Raw genomic sequence first — 26742 nt, 5'->3', positions numbered from 1 at the left:
TTCCCGAGGTCAATTTATGGGAAGACATAAATTCCTAGTTTAAGAATTGCTGTTAACAGTTCTTCCTTTCTTAGATCAAAGCATGTCCCGGGAGATTTCAAAGAGTTCCATTTGAGCCCGTTAGGTTGATGAATGGTGTTGGCCACAACCCATCTTATGGAAATGCTATAGGAGGACATAAATAAAGGATGACTCAGGTGTAAGACCAAGTGGAAGCAGGAAACGAGCTGTGAAGACCCACGCACTTAGCTGCCGACGGCTTAGCCGCAGGGCACAGTGATGCTGCTGGCTTCCCAGCAGCTCCAGGACGGGGCCTCAGGAAGCTGCTCCCGGCCACTCACAGTCCACTCTCACTGGAACCGAGACCCTCAGCGAGTGACCTTTCAGTGTCCTGGGCAACTGAATGGGACGAGTGTCAACACAGCTGTTCGTCCAGCGTCCTCTGACAGGCACCGCCAATTCCCCCCCCCTCCGTGGGACCATTTGGTTTCCCCCAGAGTTAATAATTTTATCTCTGCTGTTAGGTTTCTTTATCCTGTGTTTACAATCACCTTTTTTTTTTTTTAACAATCACCTTTTTATACTGAAGTTCCCTTCGTATTTACATATTTTAAAACGATTATGCAACTTCGTTGTTTCTTCCCATGCAGTGCTTCTAGGATAAGGTTGCTTTAAATGAAAACCTTAATATTTATTTGAGATTTGCTCTAAGATCATCATCATGATGATGACTTCAGCCAAACTGACCCTCTCACCCTTGTTTGATCTACGATTTGCTTATCTGGTCCTTGGATCTTGGTGTCTACCGTGGCACCCCACAAAGCTCTCCCCTGCCCAAGTCTAGCCCTATTTTTAAGATTGAGTTTAAACATAAGACCCCACTCTGCCCGTATTCTCAATTGATTAGGGGATTGAGATATTCTTTATAAGTGAATATTCCAGATGACTTAGAGAGTCCTGTTAATCACCAAAACTACAATAAAAGACCAATTTTGGTTGAAATTTATTCTAGACTATTTTTTAAAGTGTACATTTCCACCCTCTAGGTTTTCTTTGTGGGTTCATCTTCTTCGACTTTGATCTTACAGCAAAATCATCTTTTATTGAGTTGCTCCTGTTAACATTTTCATCGGATGGGCTGTGCTGAATAATACTCACCTGTTAAATGCAAAAGGGCCCATGGAGCCCAAAGGAATCCCCAGTCACTACGGCCAGATCCCCGGGAGTCACTCCCGATGACTCTCACCCTCATGCTCCACGTTCGTTCACTCAGTGACCTGGCTCTACAACTTCACCCCCAAGCTGTTTCCTAAGCTGTATTTCCCCACCCATCCCACACTGCTCGGCTCCCCTCCAGCTAGTTAGTATCTCTTCCTTTCCTCTCTTCTCCCCAAATGCATTCTGCACAAAGTTGCTGCAGTAGTTTAACTGATAGGTTAATTCATCCACGGCACTCCCCTGCTCAAACACTCTGAAGGCCTCTTACTGACAATGCAGTGGGAATAACAGTCAGTTAGGGCACCTGTTAAAAAAATGCTAACTCCCAGACCCTGCTTCCAGAGTGTCTGATATAACAGGTTCTTCTGGGGACAAGGCTAGAAATCTGCATTTTAAAGAAGAACTTCTGGTGATTTTGAGAAGCTGGTCTCTCTTCCTGAGCATCAGCACTGTGCCAGCAGGTAATTTCATGTCCTGCTTATATGTCTCCCTTGCCTGGAACTTCTTTCTGCTTCTTCTTCTGGTCCCAGCAGCAGGACCAGGTACGGGTGCCACTCCTGGCAGGACTGGTGTTAGCACACTCTGGTCCCCCCGCAGAAGGCCCCAGAAGCTGGGAAAGAATTCAAGAGCTGACAGTGAGTTCAAGGTAACTCCTGGTGGGCTTTCTGAGTAGACAAGGCACATACAACCTACACAGTGTGGTTTGCAGCACTTTCCTCCTCCATAGTCCTCATTTTAAAAAAATCTCCTCACCTCTTACCAAGTCCTGGAATTTTGTTCATTTAATAAGACAAAATAGGTGAAGTCTGTAGCACATTTCTCATTCATTCCCCAGTCTTTTGTCATTCAATCCTCTCCATTCCTGGGCCCAGAAAGGAGGGAGTTAAGGAGTTCCAGGAAAAGGAGAGGCCGGGTACACACGGAACCTGGTGGGAGACGGTGTGTCAGACAGGCCAGGCTCCAGGACCCCCAGCCCTACTGAAACCAGAAGAACTGTGCTTTACTTGGGTTTGTATAAGATTTCGTTTGAAAAAAGGTTTTAAACCTAAGAATCGTTGCTTCAGGCCAGCGCACAGAGGCTCAATACTGGACAAGCTAGCCCAGCACCCCATCCCGTGGCTCCTCCGCCTAATCTGTACAAGCAGGTGATGCTGAGTACAGGGCCCAGGAAGTCGGATCTTACCGGCTGGGGCATGATTGTTTGGATCCTATAATTAAAGAGCACCTTATGGAGAAAAACAAAAAATGAGAAACCATTTCTCCTCTTCCTCTCCTTCCCAGGGTCCAGGCTGCTCAGAGTTCCATTCTCCCCGCTACTTTACCCTTTAAGGAAAGAAGGGCTGCCAAACCCATGTAAGCAAGGGGAAGGGCAGGGTCCTTATATGTACAACAGTGTCCAGTGCTAGAGGGCGTCTATATTCTAAATGTCAAAAATATCTTTAAAAATACATGGCATCTTCTATTGAAAAGAAATTTATTATAATTTTGATATATAGTGTCAATTCCTTGGGGATTTCAGTTTTCATTATCAGTTGTGAATGAGTAGAGGTCCTTTGAGCCTATAAATAACTGGGCATGAACCTGGCCTTCAGGAAGGCACACTGCACACAGGTCGGGTGCTGGACAGACTTCCCGAATTCGACTCTCTGAACCTTCTGAAAGCCACACCTGCTGGACCAATGCTGTTCCAGGCTCCTGGGCAGGAAGGGCTGCCAAGTATGCAGAATTTTGCCAGACTGTGCGGTTATTTTATTAGGCAAATAAATGTCTACTGAGATTCTAATGTAAAAACACTGGGCCCAGCCCAGTTTCGTACATTTTCTGAAGTAAAGGTGGAACACATTATCAGTCACTCATTTTCATAATTATAGTTCTTTTGGCTAACAATCATTTCCCTTCCTTCTACATATAATGCCTGGAATATCTGCACAAAGAAAATCTTTAAGGAGAGGTCAGCCCCAGTGGGAGTTACTTAAGAAACCACTAGATACTCTAAATTTTATACAAGTGGGACATTTTATGAAAGTCTGTTTGGACAAAAAATTTCCAGCATAAATTTTATGGAAACATAAATTATGAGACCTGAATTCAGGGACTAGTTGAAGGAAGACTCCTGAGGCAGAGGAAGGCTATCATTTCTTTAATGCTCTTGATTGGAAATGCAACCCAAGATACACTTCACCTGGGATTCTGATTTTAAATTTTCAACTAGAATTTTCTTATGTGACTTACATCTATGATGCCACAATATGGTCTAATGCAATTCGATTTCAGAGATTCTTAATTTGGGGTAGCTCAAAATCAGTTGCTCGTTGTGTTTAAACAATTCAAGCTCAACTTTTCAAGAAATGCATGCCAAATTCTTTGATTACATCATGAATTAAGGCATCTACTGTACTTAAGATATCATGGTAAACACCCTGGCCCCAAGTAGCTGACCAATTGTGCCTGTCTCCTCTTACTTAGTTTATAAAATGTCATCTCACTAACATTTATGTAGAAAATCTTCTTGGTAGTTGGTTCCTTTTGTTATTAATGCTTTTGCCTTACATTAAAACTTGTCTTACGTTAAACTTTCTTTTAGTATTCAAATGGTGACCTTTTCCCATCCTTTTATTTTCAGCGTATTTTCAACAGACAACCCCTCTCTCTGTGTTTAATAGATGAATTTAATCATTTACTTCTACTGTGATTGTTGATATATTTGGATTTATTTTTGCATCTCTGTCATCTTTGTGTTTTGTTTGCTATTCTTTTTTTTTTTTTTTTTGCTTCTTTCTTTTCATGTCTTCTGTTGGTTTTTAAAGTTTTTAGTAAGACCTCTGCCTTTCTTCTTCTGTTTCAGCATCTAAAGATCATATTGCTATTATTTACATGATTACCTTTACATTTTTAATTTTCTAAGATTCCCCCTCCCCCTAGTTATGGTTCTGACAGCTTAAAAATACAAATAATAACAATAATTGCAACTTAAAATACTCTCAGTGCTTGAGAAGTCCTGAGGAGGGGTGCAGAATTTTAAGAAATCATTCACAAATGAATAGTCAGAAAGATGGGCTGATGGAAGAGTCATTTAAAAATGTTTAACATTCAAACTTGACTAAATTTTTTTCTAATAAAATCTGAAGTTATTTGGTTTTTCAATATTCCTCCCGAATCTAGAAGGATCTTAGCACTTTTAATTACTCATTAAACCCCACCAACTCCATCTCATCAATGTCTAATTTTAATCCTTTGTTAACACACAAAAAAACTCAGCACTCAATATTTACCCCATTTCACCAACATATTTTAATCAATGGCTATATTCACTGTGGTGTCTTGTGTCCTATATCTTTCTTCCTTCTCCCTGTAATCTTTTAATGATCTTTTCAGAGAAGTCAAGAAGTGGTCAGCTCTATCTTTCTATGTCTGAAAAAGTCTTTAGAGTGATTATCTAGCTGGATAGAAAACCCTAGGTTGACAATTATTTTCCCTCAGCACTTTGAAGATATTATTCTCTCATGATCTACTGTTGCAGGTGGGGAACCTGCTGTCAGCCTGACTATGCTTCCTTTATTAGTCAGCTGCTTTCCCTCCTTTTCCCTGATACCCTGCATTTCACTCTACTGGTATCTGGGGGTAAACTGAACTTTGTGTACTCTGTTCAGTACTCATGGTACACTTTTAGTCTGAAGAATCACACCTTTAACTTTAGAATATGCTATTTTTCAATAGCTTCAAATACTGCTTCCTGACCGTTTCACCATTCTCTTTTTCTGGAACTCCTACTGAAAGACCATTGGAACTTTATAATCTTTTCCACATCTTTTAACTGCTCCTCTATCTATCTATCTATCTATCTATCTATCTATCTATCTATCTATCTATCTATCTATGTTTATGAATTGAATTTTTGGTCAATTCCTCATGCCTACTTCCTAATTCAGAAAGTTTCTCTTTCACTTTACTCACTTCAGAGTTTATTTTATTTCTTAAACTTTATGCCAATGACTCTACTTTTCATTTTTAAGATTTATAATTAATTCTTTATTAATATCCTCATGTTCTTGTTTCAGGTTTTTATCTTATAATTTCCTGCTCTTTTTTAATGGAAGTTATTCATACTTTTATCTTTTCAACATTCTAGGCACACTTATTTTAAAACATCTTCCTTAAGGACATCTAGAATGATTCCTGCCCCGGTAGCAGATTTTGCTCCCTGTCTTTCTTGTATTAGATTTTTTTCCCATGTGTTTAGACTATTTGGCCTGTAGGCTCATTTTGAGTGGGAGATACCTTCTCATTCTCACTTTCTCTTTCTTTCCTCTTCCTTCCCTCTCTCCCTTCCTCCCCCACCCCCACCTCTGTAATTCCCTAGTGGTTTTGCAGTTTCTATGATCTGGACTCCTGGCACTTAGACCAGAACCAGGTCTTACTTGCAGTTCCCATCCCATGGGAATATTACAGATATTACAAATCTGTTATCAAGTGGCAAAAATTTGGTTCACTTCTTACTTAATAGGCTGGGACTTTGTTTTACCACCTCTCTAGGTCTACCGTTAGAGGCAAAGTCATAGTTCCAGTGACAGGTCAGCAGTTCATTTTGTTTGGCTTTCTTCACTTGAGAGTGAGGGAAATGTGGCTCCCCACCTCAGGCCCTTAAGGCACTGAGCCTGGTTCTGGCTCTATCTTGACAAGGAGCCCAATGCCTGGCTGCCACCCCCCGATTCTGGACCAGAGCTCAGCTGCCTGCAGTTTCACCACTGTTCATTACTCTGGTGTCGTTCCAGGCATGGGGACACTCTCTGGATTTCCTTTGTAAATATTCTGCCTATCATTGCCATGTGCTGGGGCCAAGGGAGTGCGAAAGCACCACACCATCTTGCTTGGGGGTCCTGTATGGGCTATTTGTGCTTTTTCTTTTTCCTACAGGGAGTTCTATCAGAAGGCATACTGAGTGCAGAGATGTGGGTGACGGGTATGAGGAGAGCAGCTTGCTGAGTCAGAGGAAAGAAGCTTGGTAAAATGTCAAGTCCATGCCAAAGCAAGGTCACATTTCTATTGAAATGTGATCATTTGTGCTTCATGAGGATGTCAGAGACATAGGGCCAATGCACAGTTTAAGCCAGACCTAAAACAGTGTGATTCCTGAGGATTCTTCTTACAGACCCTACAATAGGTAAATATAGCATAGCAGTGACTTTTTTATAATGGCATTGCTTTGAATCTTTTAATTGCTACAAGTGTGTTGCCAAAGGTTCCAATATTTGAAGTATACCACAAATATAGAAATGGTGTAATTTCTGCTCTGCATTTTCTTTATTAGTATTATACAGACTCTCAGCTTCTGGAAGAACAGCTTCATGTTTCCTCTCCATATGATGGTACCCACCCTGGGCCAGGCAGGTGCTCTTTTATAGCTCATAAAAGTGGCCTTTGAAGGTGATGAAATTTTAATTTGAATTGTGCTATGCCTAGCAAATCACCATGGGAATCTGGTAAAAGCTTTCAGAAGATGGTACCGTTTTTCAATAAACAGCATCATAAAAAATTTAGCAGCAGAGTGAAATCCAGATTGCAAGTACTGATGCATTTTAATCAAAAAGTACTTAAAACAATATTGTGGATAAAGATATACAAGTATGGATACTTTTTTTTAAGTAGACATCTGGAGGACTGAAATGTCACTAAATGACCTCTAACCTACTCCCTGCTAGAAAAGGTACATTCCTCTTGGAGGAATAACGACTTTGGGGTTTTGTGATTCTGGTCCCCAAGGCCCAGAAAGAGCCATGTGGCTGGGCCTTTGCCGCCAGCAGCTCTGCTGTGAGCTCTGAAAGTACTGTCTTGGTTACCTAGTCCCTGAGCCCAGGGCGATTCTGCCTGGTGCACTTGGCCCAGCACCTGGATGGTAGCGGTCTCTGCAGAAGGGGGCCACGCTGATTATATTTGGAAGCACACAGTCAGTGGAACTATCTGACCTTCTAATATGACTAATGTTGAGATGCTGATCAAACCTTTAAAATAAGCAGGAGGTCAGGTTTACAGAGAGGTCCCACCCCCTTTCTCCCTACCTGGTCACATAGAAAATAGACAGGTCAACACTCTGTGGGCTTTCTGTAGGCTGGCAGTGTGATATCGCTTATTGCCAGTAGATCTTGTGGGGCCTACAGTTTTACCACTCTGGATCTTAATAAAGCCATGGGGATGCAGGTTAACTCCTCACTGCTCTCCATGTAACACCAGGAGGAAAAAGATGCTGGTAAAACTTAGGCCAGAGATCAGAAGGACCACTGCAGATTTTACTTCAAAGTTGAATTATGAAGTGGAAAGAAATGCATCATTCACCTCAAATCTGCTCACTTCACCTGTTAAAAGAAACCCCAGGGGGAGGGCTAAGTCCCAACACAGTTCAGTGTTTCCTGGAGGCAACAATGAGCAGACAAATCAGGCCCCAACAGAGCTTCTCCACCGATGTGAGACTTGGTATAAGAATGGCAGGAATTCCTGGGAAACCAAGTATGCTCTTCAAGGGTTTTATACCATCAAAATTATTTATGACTCCTTTGGGCCACACAAGTTAGTAAAAGCCACAGAAAATGTCTTAACCTCATAGAATTTTGATGATTTTGCCTTCCCAGCTGAAGAGGTTCAGAATTCCCTTTTCTTTCTTTCACATCCAATAGTCTAATTGTTTTGGCCCAAAAGGCCAAAACAAACCACAGAAGTCACACTTTCAAATTCTGGTTATTCAGGGCATAAACAACATGTTTGTGGATTTTTTCAGGCTCACAGCCTCTCCTTTCTATGGCCCCACAGCCCCAACTCAGAGGGTCATAAAGAATACACAATAGGTTTAAAAAAGAGAAATTGAAACTAAATAGTCAGAATGATTATTTTAGATGTACTTTGAATTTCTGTTTCTTAAGACCCTGTTATCATGAGTGGCTAAGAATTGACTGGGTGATAGAGGTTCACTGGGCAATTTTCTTTCATATGAATATTTGAAAATTCCCATAATGTATAGTAAAAAGTAAACAAAAAAATCAGAAAAAGTACTGTGAGAATAGTTTTGTCCTCAGCCACATGCCTCACCTTTTTCCCCTTGCCTTCTTCTTCCCTGGGCCTCTTTTTTTTTTTTTTTTTTTTTTTTTTGGAGTTCATTTGTCCATTCATTCATTTATTTGTTCATTCATTCACATTCTGTCTTTCTGTCACTACTTTAAGGCTTCTTGGACTGTTTCCTATAAGAGGCCTTTATGAATCCTGAGTTTCACCTTCATAATTTTCCATCCTTAGTTTATCTAGAGACCTCATTTCTGACCCTGTCACTGGCCCTGCTCCCTGGATTCTTTCTGCTCAAGAATGAAATACAACTACATAGAAGTCAAGAAAAAAGAAAACTACAAAGTCAGGCCCCTTTTTACACTGGTTATTGGGTTTCTCTCAAAGCTCCCTTATAATATGTTCACTCACATCCTTATTACATGCAGCTGTGTTTAAGAGTATGCCACTTGTAAACCCAAATTCTTATCTTTTAAGGACTGTGTTATAAAAGTTTCTCTTTTATTACCTTTTTCTTTTAATTATTGATATTCTCTCTCCTTTTAAATTTATTATCTGCCCATGGATAGACTCTGCCAAGGCTCTACAAATAATGAAAACATTCAAATCACTATAATAATTTCTACCTACATAAGCAAACATTTATTAAAATCAAGAACTATTAAAGTAGAGTTCCCCAGATATTTTTCCCTCTAAATCTCTCAAATTGAGAATCAAAGGTAAAGGAAAGCAAGTAGTTTATAAACTCAATCTAAAACATATGAGAGTTGCACCAAAGATGAGGAGGGTGATTCCACAGTGTATAAATATGTTTATCATTTAGACACACATGTGGAAGAATTTGTAGGAGGAAAAGCAGAGTCTGCCTGGTGAAAAATTGATTAAACATATTTGGGAGGGACATCAACAATTGATTAGCCACAATCAACTATAATAAGTTAGGTGGTTAGAAGCAATTCTTTGTAATGCCCACAATAAACATTTTCAACTCTCAAGGCGCAATGTTTAATTACTGTAACAAGATCCATAGCCCTCATTCAACTCTGTCCTTACCAGGCTTCCAACACATGCCGGGCACTGTGTTAGGCACAGTCCATTTCTGCTCCCCAGGAATTCACGTTCTACAGCAGGGGTAGCAAACACTAACGCTCACTGGTACCTGTCAGGTAACAGGGATGCCCGACTGAGGTCCTGTATCTGCACATGCTGTCAAGTGGGGAAGCCTGGCACAAACTGGGAAAACACGTCTCCTGTCTCCTGTGGGCTGGTACTACTCAGTTCAAGCCCATCACTGCCACGTGGATTTTGTGCCAGAGTTGCTCAATATTCTGACTTTTCAAGAAAAGCAAGAAATTTGAATTTTTGTGTGAAGTCTCCTAATATTTAAATGTTAGGACCAAAACAAAACAAAAATTGTGAGTGAAACAAACATGTCTGCAGGTCAAATATGACCCACAGTTGACCAGTTTATGTTCCACTGGCTTAGCCATAGTCATTTCAGATCTGAGTACCCCCTGAAAAAACACAAGATCTTATAGTTTGCTACACTGTGTTTCTGATAAGAATAACATAGCTAGATAAAGGACAAGTTGGATTTTTAATGGTACTAGACCACACACGAGCTAGCTGTGGGACAAAGGAAACACTAGATTTATCATCAGATGATCTAGGTTTGAGTCTTGGTCTCTTATTCACTGGCTGGATTAGAATGAGCAAGATACTTCATCTTTGTAAGCATCAGTTTCCTTATCTATACAATCAGGAGAGTGACACCTCTTTTCATAAGACGGCTGCAGAGACTAAAGAAAATGTATTTGAAAGTTCTTTGCAAGTTACAGAGAGAACTGCAGGAGTGAACAGGTGGTTTGATTTTTTAAATGCATTGATAAAGGACTATCAAGGATTCAGCAACGTTGGATTAAAGCGGTCGTGGAAATACGAGGGCTTGATGATTCATTTTACCCCTAGAAGGGAAACTATGCAGTGAGAAACACAAGGAAAGCAGGGTAAAAACTCAAAGAGCCCAGCCCAGTGGTGGGACAGGAAGGAGAGCTGCGGTTTACAGGGAGCACGACTTCCTTCATGAAAAAAACTTACTAGGACCACAATGAAACCCTTGACTAACGAAGTGGTGAATATCCACCTGGTGGATTATTTGTGGCAAATCTAAAATCATAGGCTGGCTTCCTTCTCTTGGGATATTTTCAAACCACCAACTTACCTCCCCACCCTTAAGTCAAAGAATAAGAATTCATTTCAATATTAGCCCAAGAAAAATACAATCAGAGGAGATCACAACGCTGGAATACTATTAATTCCAAGACTAAATATAGTTGATTTTTGGATTATCAGCTATTTTCCATTATCAGCACCAACCTTCTCTTCTGTGAAAGTGGATAAATAAGTTGTTTCCAATAATTCAAAAACCTTTCACCAGGAGAATGAAAATTTCACCATGGGGTTATTATTGGTTTCACTCTTTAGGTAACCACACAACTGTAAATTCTCCGCTTCTTAGCTTTTAGCACTAAGGGCTAGATAGTTTTCCAAAGTTCATTAAGTCTAAGGATGGTGGCTTCATTTAAGAAGCAGAGAAAAAGAAAGGAGTGAAACAGTTCTTTTTTTCAAAAGGAGTACCCCAAATTTTACAAAGTCCCAGCAGAGAATTCTCGATAGTCCTAGATTATTCAGGAGGCAGTGTCCCAGATCTTCCTACCTCCAGCCCAGGACCATTCTCCTTTAGAAAGAGTCTGTATTTAGCAGGAGACATGTGCCACTCAGTCTTACAGAAGGTGGAGGAGAAACTCATTCTTCTTACTCCATACTCTTGCACTGGACTCATTAGGTCTAAATCTGTCTTAGTTACAGTCAGAATTTGGGACTTAAGATGTTAACTGACACGGAAACAAGTGCATTAAAAAATGAACTTCATCCCTAGCTGTTTCTCCTTGCCAGTAAAGACTAAGGGAAGTAGGTGGTTATTAACCTGGAGTACAGAGCCCCCCCCACCCCACCCTTGCAAAGGGGCCTGAGCTATTACTGTATTTCAATATGATTTGTTTTCTTTGTAATCCAAAGTATTTTATGCATTTAGAAACATTATTTCGAGAAGAGATCTGTAGGCTTCACTGGACTGCTAAAGGGACTCATGACATGAAGAAGGTGAAGACCCCCTCTGAACTGTGTATTTTTCAAGTGGGAGCCATCTGTCTCTGCTGTAAGATATATTTCCTGACATTTTACAGTGTTGGCCCATCAAAAATTGTCAACAGAAGATGATTTTTGACTGAGATTTTTAAAACTCTCCCTTGAAAGCTTGGGTAAATCTTCCATTTCAAAGAGCTGGATAGCAAACTACAACCACCACCAACAAAATTTTTATGCAGATGGGAGTCCCCTGGGTGGTTCAAATGTTTAAAAGAATTTCTATACTTGCCACTTAATCTAGCACAGAGGTTCTCAAAGTGTGGTCCACAGATTGCTGGCGGGACTTGAGAACCTTTTAGGGGTCCACAAGATCAAAACTATTTTCATAATCACACAAGGTCTTTTTGATGGTGTCAATATTTGTGCTGATGGTGCAAAACTGTGGCGGTAAGTGGTTGGCTCATTAATATGAGTCAAGGCAGTGGACCAGACTTGGCTGGACACCATGGTACACTTCACCACGGCACATACTTCAAAACAATTTTTTTTTTTAAAGAATATCTTTGAAGGAACAGTAAAAACTATTAGTTGTACTAAATGTCAGCCCTTAAAAATCTGGGAAGAGATAGGGGAAGTTCGCATAAAAGCACTTGTGCTACTGACCTCCTGGCAGTCTGGTGTAGTCTAAGAACCCACTTCTCAGATCCATGTGCTTAAATGTATAAAGTAAAACATATAAGGTTGGAAAGGAAACCAAATATATTGAATTATTGATCAAAATACTAAACAGGTGTGAGAAAGTACGAACTAACAAGACTTCTCAATGGGTCTAGTATCTACCGAAATTTCAACCCAGGTCTTATGGTGGTATAAATGCTTATTCTGAGAGGCCTCCAGTAACAGTACTTGATATAAAACAGGTAGGAATTCTACTGATGACATTACAGGTACTGTAAATACTGATGTAGTTTTTGCCTATATTCAAAAATGAAGGAAATGCTAAGCTGTTGAAATTAATGATGCATTCTCCCCTCTACTGGAGCTCATAGACTCTCCTGGACTTTATCCATGAATCGTTATCACCACTTGACCACTGCGTATTATTTGTCTGTCTGTCTGTTAACTATTTGTTTCACTTCACTAGGGTATCAGCTCCAAGAGAGATGGGGCTTTGTCTTTTTCACAGCAGTCCCAGGGCTTAGAAGGGTGGCCGGCCCAGAGCACATGCTCAGCCAGTATTTCTCGAGTGAATGAGGAAGTACCATTAGCTTCCTGACCCTACTGAGTCAACTTGGCCCTCTCTCTCCTCTTTCCACTTCTAGTTCAGACTCCTAATAGAACATCACTGTGGATTTCAAATTTACGTCTCATAAATATTGTGGTTTGCAGCTAGTCTCATTATTTGATCCGAATTGTTTTAGAAAGATGTTGGTGCTTTAGAAGAACTTCTCAATCAATTAATACAGAGCCTCCTAGCACAGTTCCCTGGGGGTCTGGGGATGGTCAGTGTCTACTGCTGTTCCCTATTGGCTTTCACAGGGAGAATGCAAATGACTGAAACACAAGGAGAATTTTCTGCAAAATTCCCAGAGTAAAGCTGCTGTGGGCTAATATGGAAAATATGAATCTGAAAGTCTGAATATCTGGAATTACAATTTTATCCATGAGAACACCCTGGTGTCATGTGAACGAGGTCAAACGGCTAAATGGAGAACTAGTATCCAGTTAACTTGTCACTGAATGTTTTCTTTGGCCTCTCAATTTAATACACTGATTTGCTTAACTATTCGAGTTCAAAAGCAAGGAACATCTCATTGGTGTCAAACCTTAGTCTTACTCCTCAAATGTTTTTATTACTATAGAATATATGGTTAAGCAAAAAAGGAAAATTAAAAGCAAACATAAGTCTGCCCCACAGATATAAATATTTAAAAGTAAAATATATAACAAATTAAAAATATAATAGATAAAGAGAAAAAATATTTTGGGGTATAGCCCTTTTCAGTATTTTTTATATGAAGGTCTATTTTTGCTACTGTGGATTGTCCCGACTCTTCTGCCAAACTCCAAATAAAATATTGAAAAAGAACATAGGAAGCAACAGTCTTTGGACTTTCTTACCCCTATACACCTATTTTTTAATATCAAAATGTGAAATTTCTTTAGAAAGAGGCTGATGTTTCTTTAGATGAATTTTCATTGACTTAAGTGTTTCCATCTAAATTACAGACGTGGTATATTTATTCAATGGAATACTATTCAGCCATAAAAACCGACAACATAATGCCATTTGCAGCAACATGGATGCTCCTGGAGAATGTCATTCTAAGTGAAGTAAGCCAGGAAGAGAAAGAAAAATACCATATGAGATCATTCATATGTGGAATCTAAGAAAAAACAAAACATAAATACAAAACAGAAACAGACTCATAGACATAGAATACAAACTTGTGGTTGCCAAGGGGGTGGGGGGTGGGAAGGGACAGACTGGGATTTCAAAATGTAGAACAGATAAACAAGATTATACTGTATAGCACAGGGAAATAGATACAAGATCTTATGGTAGCTCACAGAGAAAAAAAATGTGACAATGAATATATATATATGTTCATGTATAACTGAAAAATTGTGCTCTACACTGGAATTGGACACAACATTGTAAAATGACTATAACTCAATAAAAAAAGTTGGGAAAAAAGATACAATAAAAAAATAAATAAGTGGAGAATAATGGAATTAATAAAATAAAAACTCATTTGATTACCAAAAAGCTCAGGAAAATTTATTTACCATATGAACGGGTGACTTCTTAACTCTTGTATTTGAGGAAGAGACACAAAGATTAGACAGAGCCTTCACCTCGCAAGTGAGAATGGTCCATGGACCTGGACAGGCCTTGATGCCTCAGTTTTAAGGCCTCCTTTTTGGAAGACTGAATGTAGCTGCCTTAATTTAATAAGTTACCTGTTAGCTTAGAAAGACACATGACAGAGCTGGGGACACAGTATGTCCTTTTGTGCGTTTGCTGTTGGTAGACCTTCTCTTAATGCAATCCCAGTTGTTTTCAGTTTATCTTAACAAGGATAACACCAGTCACCTTTGCTTCCCCATCCTTTTGGTAAGGGTCTCATGGGCTACTTTTCTCCCCCTTAATGCTCTAGCCTTCTGCCAAATCAGCCTATAAGTGTTGGTAAAATGCTGATGCCTTTTGTAAAAAGCAACAGCGACCCAGGAGGTGGATTTCTGTCGTGGCCTAGCTACTCCTTCAAAGAGGGAAGGCCCCAACATTTCTGGCTTCAATTACCCACCTCAGTTCTCCCCTCCCTTCTCTATCTTGACTCCCTTCAAGCCTTTTAAACTTTAAACCAAGGTTTTTATTGGGGGTTTTTATTTTACTGAGGTCAAAGAATCCCACCTTCATGAAATTCCCACAAAGCCAGAAATCACTTCATTAGAAGTCTAGAGGCCTCAAGTGATAACAACAGAAACACTGTGAATTATGTGTTTTTGTCTTTTTAAAGCCTTTGAACATCTATTGGCCCATCTGTATTGGCTGGTGAAGGACTGACGAGGTTCCCACATTTCCAGAGGACCATTCCAGACGGGGCAGAGGCGGCTGTAAAGCACACTCCTGGCTCACTCGCTGGTGCTAAAGGGGTGTGGGAACGCGGGTGGGAGGCAGTTCAGGCTGCGCTGCTGCCAGACGGGCCAGTGGATTATCCAGAATTACAGGCCAGTGGATTACCTGGAAACAGGGCAGTGGAGGAATGAAGAGGAACGAAGGAGCTGCATCCTTGGGAACAGGCAGAAGTCTCCTTTGAAGAGTAGATTTGGAAGTGGGAAGAGGAGAGTTGAAATGGCAAAGCGGAGTGGACGGGGGTGCGGCTGGGAGGAGGCAGGGAGCGGGGGTCAGTGTGGCCACCTGGCACTTCTACACTGCGGGTTAGAGACCAGGGAGGCGTCCTCCTATGGCTTCCTGCCTGTCCTTCAAAGGAGAACACACTGAAATGAACTTCAGGGTGTCTGGGCTGTTGCTGTTTTTTAAATCAATGAAATCAACTAGGGACTCGACATACGATGCAGGCTCTGCCTACCTGTCTAAACTCGGGTTTCAGTTCCTGCTCATCCTTTATGCCCCAGCAACCTTCACTGCCTCTAGTTCCTCCTGAGCAGCAAGCTGTTTCAAATTATGCCCTCTGTGCCTGCTACCTTCTATTATCCCTCAAGACTCAAGTGTCACCTCCTCCAGGAAGCCTCACGGACATGGCCTCCGCAGCTGTCCACAGATGCTGGCAGATAATGCCCTGGTGTTAGAATCCAAGGGGCATGTGTCTGCCTCTCCCCTTGGCCTGTATCCCTGAGAGCAGAGTCTGTCTTGCTTCCCCAGCCCCCACCACTGCACGTGGCACAAAGGAGGTGCCAAGTGCCTGTTTGGCTGAATGATCTACTTGATGAATGAGCACACACACACACGCGATGAAGATCAAGAGGATTGAAGGAAGGGCTAAAACTTGACCGTGAGCCCCACAGCAACAGCAACTTTTGTTCTCCTCCCTGAAGGTTCCCAAGGGCTGAGAACAGGCCCTATCTCATAGCAGGCACTCCCAAAGGCATTTTTTAAATACATTAATAAGGAAGAAACATTTTTGGAAGCGGTGCAGAAGAAGTGGTGATTTATAGGTGCTTTTGCAACGTCAAAAGATTTCAAAACGCTTTGCTTGAGGGCATGGCTGCTTTCACGAGAGACCTGCTTTTTCACCTGGAAGCAGGCTTCATGGCACAAGCTGCTTCTGCAGCTGGTTCGTGTGCACGAGAAACAGTTTCAGTAGCTCACATATTATGCGATTTGAAGTGACTCCAAGACCTGAGTCTTCTGACATCTCAGGGTCACTTACTGACATCTCCGGGCACATCACTTTCTACAGTGGCCAAAGTCCCTGGGCTTCTTTTCATCCTAACCTTTCTCTACGGCTGCTGTGCTCTCGGACTCTGGAGTACACGGCTCAGGGAGAGAGGAGTCCAGGACTCTGAATGCTCCTCTGTACCTCCCTGCTTCCAGGCAGCGGGCATGTTTTATTTCCCAGGCTGGAGAGTGCAGAGCTGGGAGGATAAGCAATTTCACAATAAGCTGCCAGTGGCCAGGCAGGCAAGTAATTAATGTCTCTCCTGGTTTGTGGGTGGGAGTAGGCAGGAACCACATCGCTGGGCTGTAATGGATGTTACAGTCCTCTGAAAAGGTCATCTGGAGGCTGAAACACTTTCCAGCAGTGTCTGCCTTTACAGATGGAAGAGTCAGGAATTGATATGAGTGCTAACAGACAACTGTGTCGAACACAACCTTTTACATTATTTCATAGATGTTACCAATCCCCAATCATCGATAGAGGTGAATACATAGATCAGTGTCACCTTCGATAGCAAATACTTACTGAGCAGTGGGGTGGGATGCAGGGGCTGAGAATACAAGGAAGTATAAGATAATTCCTCTTCTTATCCTGGGGAAACTTTCTGTGCAGTTAGGGAGCAGGACACACAGCAGTGATGTTGGAATGCAGGCAGGGCCAAAACACAGGGCATGACAACCCCTGCTTTGGATTCAGAGGAAAGGGGGTGCTTAAGGAATTTTTTGTAGCAGAAATGTATCAGGGAATCATTAAGCCAATTGCCTGTAGCATAGAAGGTGGAGGGGCGACTCTGGAGGCAGATGACTTGGGTTTAAATCGAGGCATGTTGGTAAATGTATAACAACCACCTTCCCCCGAAAAACAAAGACCTGATTTATAGTGTTTGCAGATTTCCATGGTGAAATACTCCTACCATGGCCAAATTCAAGCCAATATCTTGATGTTAACTGAACAGAACAATGCCTGAAAATTTAACAGTTGCTCAGAGCCTGTCCAAGCCAGCTCCGGCATACCACTGGTTGAAATCCAGGCTCTGCCTCTTACTAGTTGTGAAAACTTAAGCAAGTTACTTAACTTATGTAATCCTTGGTGTCTCATCTGTGAAATGGGCATAATAATATTTATGTCAGAGGGATGCTGTTAAGATTAAATGAGATAGTATTTGTGTGGCAATCATGAACCTATCCTGCCCAATGGTCCTAGATGCTTTGCTCTGAATCTATCACCTCATTCGCGCTGAGGCCATGGGCAGCTCTCACCCAAAGACTGAGCATGGCAAAGAGATTATGGCAGGTCTGTTCCTGCAACCTGCAGGACTCCTCTGGTGAGTGTCTTTGGCTTAAAGATTCCCCCCTGGCCAAACTTTTTTAGAACTGCACTGTAGTCTGAGCTTCTGCCTCAGACCCAATTCTTCCTTCTCTGTTCTTCACAGGGGTCAGACCTACAGCAGGTATAATGTCTCTGTCCCAATTCCCTTTTCCCTCACAGGCATTTCTCCCAATAAATCTCCACATATCTAATCTCAACTTGGCTTCTGCTTCTCAGGGGACCTTAGGACGCAAATCACTTTGGATTGTGTAATATAGCAAGTGCTCAATAAGTATTTTTTTAAAAAAGAAGACGGATGTGGGATTCCCTTACCCCTTAGTTTCTGGGTACCACTACCTCTTGCCCTGGTAAGTGGTACTGAGAGAGGACATCCTCTTCAGGAGAAATGATGGCTACCAGCCCAGGCATGCCAACCACATCAGGGCAATGCAGACCAACACTCCCATCACTATTTCTATTTTCCTATGACTTTCTTGCCCTCCATTCAAGTTTACCCAGCCTCTACCCTTGTTCCTGACAAGCTAATGTGCTCTTACGCTGCTGTTAAATCCTATGGCCACATTTTTCTAGCTTTATTTTGCTTACCCCTACTAGAAACTTCCAACAACAATGAACAAGCTTCCTTTCTCAAAACTTCTTCCCTCTAATTCTGTGATGCCGCATCTCTGTGTTAACCCCTTCTTGGGACTGCTGCTCGGTTCCTTTGCTTCCAACTCCTCAAGGAGAGCTAAAAACAGGGGACCCACAGGCTCTTTTATCCTCAACCTTGATTTCACCCCATGGTTTCAATTCAACAACTTTCAGCAAATAATTAGTGAGGACCACCATTGTGCCAGACATGATCTCACCCCTCACGGAATATGCATGTATTTAGTAGATTAATTACCCTTTCTCTGGATCCCGGTAACTTCCAGTTTTATATATCCAACCTAGTTCTCTCTTCTGCCTGCTGGGTATCTCCATCCACTTGAACATCAGGTATCTGAAATTCAGCCCATCCAAAGCAGAACTTATTTTTCCCACCCCTCTGTCCCTTTATTCCCCACCTTCTGTAGTACCAGCTATCAGATTGCTCCAACCAGAAACCTGGGATCTGTCTTAACTCCCCCTCCTCCTTCAGCTCCACATTCATTCACTCAAGAAGCAATGACTGATTCTACCTCACATATCAGTCTTAGTCTGTTCATTTCTATTGGTTTCCTCTACCATGATAATTCTCTTCCAAACCAAAATAGTTCACCTTGCTCTACTCCAAGCATCTTCCCCTCGCACAAGATTTCAAATGCAAGTCCTATCATGTCATGCCCCCCAACCAAGATTCAATCTGTCTGTGGCTTTTTATTGTCTTCAGAATAAAGCCCCACATACTTGTAATATTTTTAAAGCCTTTGATGATCTGGCCCTGCACACCTTTCCATCTTCATAGCATACCCCTGTGCCCTGCTTTCTAAACTCCATCCATAAAGTCTTGTAGGACTTGGGACTCTTGATCTGTCTACATACTGTTCCCACAGGCTGATCACCTCCTCCAGTTATTTGTTTAATGTCTGTTTTCCCCGATAGATTATACACTCCATGACGGCTGGAACCACATATGTTTTTTTCATTACTGCATTCTCAGTATCTGCCGAAGCGCTGGCTACAGAGCAGGTGCTGAGTATTTGTTGAAAGAAAGAAAGAAAGAATGAATGAACCATATCAGAATATAAATAGCCCAAACATTTATGCACACGATGTACATAACCTTGAGGATGGGTAGGTTTATCAAAAGATGTTGGAAACAAAAAGCCAGACCTACCAGTTTTATTTATAATTAAAGAAAAGAGCCCAGGAAGAAGAGTTGAACATTTTTTTTAAAAAGCTTTAAATTTCAGTCACTGTGAGGGTGTGAGTGAGCATATATATGGGGGTGGGATGGGTGTGTGTGTGTGTGTGGCGGGGTGACAGGGCCCACCATGGTGATTTGGTCATCTTGAGGTGACTATGTCCTCCCTTTCTGGACAGACATGACATTGAACTAGGCTGTCATAATAAGCAGATTGGTGAGCAATAGACTGGAAAAGTTTAGGAGACAGCCATCACTTCTGGACTTTACAAATTTGTTCCAGAATTTCATGTACACCATTTTCAGACCCTCCTATACTTCATAAATTTGTTCATGACATTCTACTTCCTACATTCACTTTCTCTGATAAACACCTGATTTGGCTTAGCCTTTGCCGTCAGCAGCATCCTAATGAGGGCTCGCTCTACATTCGCGTTTCCAAATTTCACTCTCGAGACCCAACTACTTAAATGAGTGGCTGAGATGAAACAGCCTCTACATTTCTTTTCTATCTTGAAAAGTGCTATGATTCATTAAGGTCTGTTTTTTCCCCTCCCTTTTCTGAATTCCCTGGGATTCTATGTTAAAAGGGCTCTGGTGACCATCCTGTTCTTACATTTGGCTTCCTCCTTGCCAATCATTTTCCTTCCTGCTTTGTTTGTAGCCTCTTCTTCTAATTTAGCGATGACGGTTTGATGAAGTCAAGAGCCTACTCAGTCTGATGTCATTCCAATCTTGCCACAACTCTGTTATTTGCACAATGGGACTAATAAGGCTGTCTTGGAGAACAGCACAATTTTGGAAGACTGTAGACTTGATGAGATGCCTTGAATTTCTCAAAAGAAAAGTCTTTTGAAAAATTGGTGTTAATTCAGCTCTTGATGTAAAATTATTTATTTTGACTGAATTTTTAAGTTCTTAATGCTAAATGTGACTTGGCAATTAATACAGATTTTGCTTTGCAGAAGCCTGACTTCCACTCATAATATTTAGAGAGAATTATTTGAGGTATCTTTTAGCTAAAATATGAAGTTGACCCTGGATGAAAAGAAGAGACCAGAACAGTTTTCAGGCACAGGATATGAAACAAATAATGCCTTCTTCCAGTTTGGAAGAGCTTTCTCATGAAGAAGGAACATTTCTGAAAATTAAATTTTGACGATTTGTTGGACTATTGATACTATTAGAGCAGGCAGATAGCTAGATATGAGCGGAGAAAGGGGGACGCAGGTCAAATGGTAGGAATTGGGCAGAAAGGAGGGGCCAAATACAGGAAACCACACATCATGTAAGCAGCAGGGGTCCCTGGACAGAGAAAGAAAAGCAGGAACCTTTGGGCTGAAAAAGTGGTCACACCTTTTGGGGTGATGAGCAGCCTGGAGGCCGACAAAGAAAGGTGAGAAAAGGCAGGAATCTCCAGTGTCTGAATGTAACCTTTTGCTCTTTATGCCCTCATTTCAATAAAATGAGACTTGCAGATGAGACGTACCCATCACACACCGACACCATGACACTTCCAATCCAGACCAAATAAGGACAAAAATCCCTCCCTCTTCAGGAAGGAGGAGTTGGGATGAAAATACGACTCCAAGCCCTTCCCTCCCTAGTGAATATTCCGCCCATTCATTCTTATACTCTACGTAACCAACTTGCCAAAAAAACTCAGGGCAGCTGCTCACCTGAGCCTGCCCGCTCTCCCCTTGAGAACATACTATCCATCCCTTAATAAATCCTCACTTTACTTTCTTAACCTCTGTGTCTTGTCTCTGAATTCTTTCTGGGACGGGACAGGAACATGGACACCAGCCACATCTACTGGCAACAATACCATTTTATTTACTTATAAATAAGCAAGTGCTATAAATCTAAGTTTAAAAGCACTATTTGTTAAGGCAGCTAAACCTCACGGAAGTGTTTCTTTTTGCTTTTGATAATAACAGTTTAAATAAATTGGTTAACTTAATTGCATCAGCTATAATAGAGGAGTGAACTCCAGAGCCCGCTGTGCCCTGGGAAGCGCCTTTAGATCCCTAGAAGTAACAACTAACTTACGTGAGGACAACTAACCATCCATTTTATCTAGAAAAAAAAATTCAGCTAATCATCATTTGTGGCCTGGAGGCAACGGAGAGACTTGTAAATAAAATACAGATACGCATAGTTACATGAATGAAAAAACTTGAGAAGGATGCGTTGATGTGATTATGTATTTATCAAACTGTAAATCAATCAAATATTCATTTAATCATTTATTCGACAAATAATCTTTGAGCACTTTTTATGTTCTAGATCTAGTTTTTTATTTTTTACTTTTTGAAGAAATGCTGGTGAGTAAGACAGGTAAGTCCCCTGCCCATATGCAATGAATTCTATTAAGATCTTCCTACCTGATGGACTCCAGGGAAGCAATAAATGGGACGTATACAAGGCAGGGAAGATGACACCTGCCCTTGAGGAGCTGGCCGTCAGGCTGGGAAAGGACTAAGGAAACAAGCAGAGTCACACAGGACAAAAAGAGGCAGTTCAGCACAGTGGTTAGGTACACCGCCTCTGAAGAAAGACTGCCTGAGTTTGAATCCTAGTTTCATCACTTCATGGATGTAATCTTAACTCTGGGCAAGTTACTTAACCTTCCTGAGTATCAGGCTTCTCATCTTTGAAATGGGATCATAATAATATAATAATCTCATAAGATTGTATTGTGAAGATCAAGTTAAGGATTCACGTGCTACAGAAATAAAAAACAAAATTATGGCTACCAGGAGGTAAAGAGGTGGGAAGGTATAAATCGGGAGTTCAGGATTTGTAGATACTAACTGCTGTATATAGATAAACAACAAAGTCCTACTGTATAGCACAGGGAACTATATTCAATATCTTGTAACGCCTATTATGAAAAGGAATATAAATATACATACGTATAATTGAATTACTACGCTGTACACTAGAAATTAACATGACATTGTGAATCGACTATACTTCAATTTAAAAAAGAAAAAAACAAAAGAACTCATGTGCTAACAGTACCTGGAACACAGTGTGAATGCAAGAGTAAGAGACAGAGCAGAGCACACAAGGAGCTGGAACTCTAGAAAAGGAACAGCGCCCCAAAGATTGGGATCAAGAGAGACTGGAGATGAGATTTTGAAAGATGGATAGGAGCTAGATGGAGAGAGGAAAGAGAAGAAGGCTTTCCAGCTTAGGGTAGCAACATTAGGAAAAGAATGGATATGGGAAGGAGCCTGTTCTGAAAAAAAAAGGTGGGAAGCTTGGGTGGTTAGCATGTATTTGGGAAGGCAACACCCCAAGGCTGGCAAGATAGGTCCAGATTATTGAGAGTCTTGAAAACCACAGAAAGGACTTGAGAATTCACCACCGAAGGCAGGATTCACCAAGCTTCTCGAGCAAGGAATTAAAGGACATGATGTGACGTGCTGCTTTGGAAAATGGATCTGGCAACGCTACACAGGGTGAAGGGGCAGCAAAGTGGCTCAATCAGAGGAGATTAGTTAGGAGGCTATTGTGCTGTTGAAGAACATTAAGGACAGTGGTAATGACAGCGGCAGTGGAGAGGGCGAGCGAAGCTGGGAGACATTCTAAAGAAAAAATGAAAAGAACTTCAGCGCATGTTGGATTGAATGGATGAAGGTGAAGAACTTTTTTAACAAGTCAGGATAATGGTATATTGATGATGTATGTATGTTACTCAAAAGATTCCAATAACATAGTGTTCAGATTGGGCAAATGCAGAATAGGCAAGGTGCATGAAACTGCCTGCATAAAACTCTCCTAGGGGCCCAAGGAAGACTGAACGTGAGTACCCAATGAAGATGTGGAGCCAAAGTATTCATGCAAAGGAAGAAATACTGGGTGACAGGAAAAGCCTACCTGTAAAGGGCCAGAAACGAAACCCACCACTCAAAATAAATAACAAGTTACTCGGGCTTTCAATTCTGGGGTTTGTACGTAAAGGTGAAAGCACATACTAATGTCTGATAGTAGTGATCTGACTTTCATGAGGATAGCAGCTGGAAATGACAGTTAAGGTCTCAGAGGCACAAAGTCAAAACAATTCAGGTGAAGGGGTTTATTTGCTCACTTCAACTTAGTGTCCGAAAGTAAAGGAGAAATACCGGCCTCAGTTCTCCGGCATGCCCGCTGACCACCCAGGGCCAAGAGTGAGCATGGCGGGAGACGGGGTGTCACTGTGAGGTTCTCCCAGTGCTTCTCCAGTCCACAGCTTCAACAAGAGGCAGCATCCACCCAAGTGTCCACAGTCAAGGTTCCTCTCAAGGATCTTGGCTTGTTTGTTTCCATATTTGTATCTAAATGAGTGGATTGAAAACTGCTCAAAGTACAGGGTCCGAGACAAAGAGTCCTCACTTTTCCCATGTCAAGTGTGCTCAGATTCACTCAAAGGCCTTTCTGGTCCTTCTGTAGCAGCCCCACAGGAAGTCAAAAAAGGCTGACTGACAGAAGTGGCCTCAGTGTCAGAGATGGACCAGACCTGGCCAAACACGGTCCTGACCTGCAACACTGTGGTCTTACATTTGCTCATAATCAAAAGCAAAGTAAGATGTGTACCTAACTCTATCCTCAGCCTCTCCTTGTTTTTTTTTTCATCTATCTTTTGTATTGCAAAACCGTGAATGATGAATCCATTCCGAATTTATTCCAATTTATTAAATGTGGTCACTCAGGAACTGACTGCCAGGAAAGCCACACCCGTTGGAAAAGAAACAAGATCACATCCAGCCCAGAGACCTCCAGAAGGAACGCCAACATTGAATTTGCCACTAGCATGAATCTTTTCTTCACAAATCTGTGCAAAACAGGCTGCTGAGAAAGCAGCCGCTCTGGGGTTGGTAAGTTAATAGCAACATCTAAGTTACAAGTGGGTGGTGGTGGAGGGTTTATGAAATAGTCCTTGTCTTTTTCCTGAGGTTTTTTTTTTTTATCATTAGACATTGAAATTTATGCTGCTTATTTTCTGCCTGAAATGAAACCCCCCAAAGGCTGAATCCTAAATATTACACCCTAGTAAAAAAAAAAAAAGGAAATAAACAAAAATTGACAATTAGCAATTTAATTTTTACTTCAACTATCTGGCTTCTATAAGAAACCACTTCTTATCACCATTATATTTAATGTTATTCTAGAGATACTAACAAAAACAATTGAGTAAGATTCATAAAAATTTGGAAAAAGAAAGAAAAATTTATCATTATTATCTAGGGATATAACGTTATCTGGCAAACTGGAAAGAATTTCCTGAAAATCCACCAACAGATAGTAAGAGAATGGAGTAAGCTGGCTGACTTAAAAATAATATATAGACTTTAATAATAGCAATAATAATGTGCAACAATAGATAAAATATAAAAGATAAAAAGATAAAATATCTAGAAATAAACTTAACTGTGCAAGATCTACATGAAGAAAACTCTAAACACTCTCAAAGGATATAACAGAAGTTTGAACAAATGGAAAAGCAAAATACATTCTCACATAGTAAGACTCAACATTAACATGTCAATTCTCCCTATGTTAATCTAAAACTTAACATGAACCCCATAAATAATGGTAGGGTTTTCTGGGTACATATGGTGGGAGAAGGGGAGCTGAACAAGCCGATTTTAAAGTTTCTATAGAAAATCAAGAGAGACAAAGAGCCAGGACAATTGGGGGGGAAGAGTAATGAAAAGAGATTAGATCCTACTGGATAATAAAATATTTATGATAGAACAGTTATTATATATTACACAATTGTATTAATTGTATTATGGTATATTGTGTAATTATATATTAGTTTACACACAAGCAGACACACATGTATAATATGTAATAATGTGCTATTATTGTACCTAAAGACACTGATCAATGGAACAAAATAAAGACAAAAAATTGATCCCTCCAAAAATAAGAATTTATCATATGATAAAAGTGACACTTTGGTGTGGAAAAATAAAGAATTATCCTATAAGTATTGTTGAGATAATCTGTTAACCATCTAGAAAAAAAACATGCTGGACTGATGTCACACCTGACAGCAAGCTAAATTTTGGATTATCAAAGATTTTGTATTAAACAATAGGAATTACAACAAAACCCCTGGAAACACCATGGGGAATTTCCTTAATAGCTTCGGAGGGAAGAAGACCTTTCTCCTGTAATACACAACTTAGAAGCAGCGTTTCGCTCCATGTCATTTAACTCCTTGCTCAAGAAGCTCAGTGAGTCCTGCCTTCTGTGACGAATTCTGAAGTCCTTTCTGTGGCTTTTAAGACTCTCAATAATCTATTGCTTTCCTAAATAAATAAATGTTAACCAAACCACACCTCTCACATCGTGTTTCCAGAACGGGCTCATTCTCACTTGCATTTTTCCTATGCTGTTCACTGATCGACCCAGCTCCGCTCTTGGTTCGTGATGCTTCTTTTTTGGGGGGAGGTGATTTTTTTCACTGAAGTTTTCTACTGAGCTGATTGTAGAGTCACATGCAGTTGTGATGCTTTTTGATTAAATAATTATGATAATACTATAATAATATTGATAGCTAACATTACTCCTGGGGAGCAGAAAGACACTGGAGAGTTTTAAGCAGGGGAAGGATGATGTCAGACTTGCACACTGGACACTATGACTGTGGGGTGGGAGATGAACTGGAGACAGGCTGCCCAGCTATGAGGCTTTTGCAGATACTCAGTGGGACACGAGGAGGGCTTTACTGATGATGCCTGATGTGGATGGTCTGAGAGGAGTCAAGGAGGGAGAACCAACAGGCTTGGCAGCTGGACTGGACACTCTTCTGCCCTGCCTCCCGTCCTCTTGGCCATTTTTCACTCTAGCCATTGCTGCAGCCACAAGACTCACGTAGAAGCAACCTGAGAGCAACCTCGCTTTCTGTTCCCAGTGCTATACCCACAAGAGCACACCTGGCACCCATGTGTGCACAGCCCAGATGTGTGGGAGTTAAGGCTTCATGGGGTGAACTTGACAACAAAGGATGAAAGCAGTGGATAAATGCAATCCTCTTTCCTCCAGTAGAAACATTCTAGGGCGAATTCTACACTGTCCTCAGGGAGTCCTGGCAGCCTTGACCCTTGGTTTCTGTGGGAGTGACCGACATGAGGACACGCCTTTGTATTGGCCTTCCTTCCTTCCCTCTCTCTCCAGTTCCCCACTCCTATTCCTCAGATCACTGCCTGAATTCTAAAACCCTTCTCCCAAACCCTTGCCTCAGGCGCTGCTTTCAGGAGGATTCCAGGTTAA

General features: G+C 41.2%; 1 protein-coding gene across 2 annotated transcripts in view; it reads right to left on the bottom strand.

Moving 5' to 3' along the window:
- Positions 1 to 26742, bottom strand: part of UST (uronyl 2-sulfotransferase) — a 385158-nt gene that overhangs the window by 50718 nt on the left and 307698 nt on the right. The gene's annotated exons all lie outside the window — the stretch shown is intronic.

This window comes from Camelus ferus, chromosome 8, assembly GCF_009834535.1.
Source record: "Camelus ferus isolate YT-003-E chromosome 8, BCGSAC_Cfer_1.0, whole genome shotgun sequence".
In the NCBI taxonomy this organism is placed as follows: Eukaryota; Metazoa; Chordata; class Mammalia; order Artiodactyla; family Camelidae; genus Camelus; species Camelus ferus.
The sequence above is the reverse complement of the archived record's forward strand: the minus strand, read 5'-3'. Positions and strand labels throughout refer to the sequence as shown.